Source organism: Octopus bimaculoides, chromosome 6, assembly GCF_001194135.2.
Source record: "Octopus bimaculoides isolate UCB-OBI-ISO-001 chromosome 6, ASM119413v2, whole genome shotgun sequence".
Lineage (NCBI taxonomy): Eukaryota > Metazoa > Mollusca > Cephalopoda > Octopoda > Octopodidae > Octopus > Octopus bimaculoides.
The window spans coordinates 47,858,123-47,860,188 of NC_068986.1; the positions used below are offsets into that span (position 1 = coordinate 47,858,123).

General features: G+C 37.3%; 1 long non-coding RNA gene across 1 annotated transcript in view; it reads left to right on the plus strand.

The window, feature by feature from the left end:
* Positions 1-2,066, plus strand: part of LOC106875719 (uncharacterized) — a 13,168-nt gene that overhangs the window by 10,505 nt on the left and 597 nt on the right. The gene's annotated exons all lie outside the window — the stretch shown is intronic.

Below are 2,066 nucleotides of genomic sequence, written 5' to 3' on the forward strand. Positions count from 1 at the left end.
TATACATATATACGATGGGCTTCTTTCAGTTTCCGTCTACCAAATCCACTCACAAGGCTTTGGTCGGCCCGAGGCGATAGTAAAAGACACTTGCCCAAGGTGCCACGCAGTGGGACTGAACCCGGAACCATGTGGTTGGTAAGCAAGCTACTTACCACACAGCCACTCCTGCGCCTATAGTTATTTTAAATTTAATTTCATCCATAGGTTTTATTGCATAGAGATAGGAGTTGGAAGAAGGCGGTAGTAAGCAACCAAATGTTAAGGATTCATTTGCGAAAAACTGTTGTGAAACACCGTGTTCAACTAATATATTATTACCGTTTCCGACGGCCTGTCGACTCTTACAAGAGACCGTTATGATAGATCTGTCATCCACTACACATTTACATCTTTTAAAATTTTGTTGATTATATCACTTCTGCATAAGAAGTAACTTTATGCCTATTGAAAATAGACCATTTTATTCTGAGTCTCAAAGTAATATTGATGGAGCAGTAGATTTCGAAGATTCACATGATTCTGCGCCGATCGTGACTGGTAGCGAATAATTTTCATCTCTGAGTGGATGTACATATTTGCAATTAGCACAATGTTTGGGGAAAATGTATTTGTATCAATATAAATTATGAGTAATTAAAGCTACGCATTTTTCTCAGAAGAGAATGTTTACTTTGTTTACGTTGATAGCAAGCATTCTTGTCACGTCTTTAGGAAATAGAAACGTGCTCAATCTTGTCTTCCTCAATAAGACTGAGTAAGACCATGGTCATAATGATGATGATGATGATGATCATCATCATCATCTTCATCATCGTCGTCATTATCACGACGCCATCACATTACTACCTCAACCACCACTAACTCTACTGCCACCACCACTACCTCTACTGCCACTACCGCCACCTTTTTCGTCCTGGCAGTTGACATCCACGTCATCACTGTTATCATTCATCACCATCACTACCATAACCATCACTACCATCATCATCATCGTCGTCGTCATCGTCGACTCGATTTGTCAACTACGACTTCAATATTCTAAGAATCGATAAGATTATTTCCAATATTACGTATTTTCCATCGATTACATATCTCTTCTAAGACTTTATGGCCTTGTGCCAATTAAAAAAAAATATTGACATCAGCTTCGTTGTTTATCTGTCATTATCGCTTTTCTGTGTACTTAGAAACTTCGTTGAAACTGAAAACTGGTAAACAATATTTCTGTCTTTTCTTTCTCGTGTTTTCTAGTTGATCAATTTTATATTGAAGTCCTCTCTTGACAATGTTTACGGGATTCATATAAATGACAATATTTGGTCATTGGCGTTTCACTCTGAACACTATACAGTTGGCATTTTCTCGAATGATTACTTGTAATTTGTGTTATCTGCTAGGATGCAAAAAGGAAACATTTAATTTTTCTTTTTTATGCATTTATTTTCACATTTTTCTTCAACTTCCGGTTAAACAAATTATGTCTATCTTATTGCTGAGTCATTTAGCGTAATGGTGCCCGGAATTGTGTCGTGACATTAGTTAAGGCACAAAATAGGAATGAATATTGATTTCAAATTTTGGCACAAGTACAACAATTTCTGGGGAAGGGGATAAGTCGTTTACATGGACCCCCGTGCTCAATTTGTGCTTATTTTATGGACCCCGAGAGGAGGAAACGCAAACTCGACCTCGGCTGAATTTGAACTAGCTCAATGCGTAAAGACGGACGAAATATCGCTAAGCATTTTGTCCAGTGTGCTAACGATTCTGTCAGCTCACCGCTTTATGATAAAAATAGATTTTTAAGAAATGATCCAGACTTAGGCTCAAGCTTCATATATCTTCTGTACTAGCTTTTAGTTTTGTCAATGTTGTTCATAACACTCTTAGATACGGTTATAAACTTTTTGGGACCAATACCCTCATCTCTATTTATTCTTTTACTCTTTTATTTGTTTCACTGCCTGAAAGAGTCTTTTTAATCGAAGAAATCAACGCCAGGGCTTATTATTCGTAAGCCTAGTTCTTACTCTATCGTTATCTTTGCCGAACTGCTATGCTTT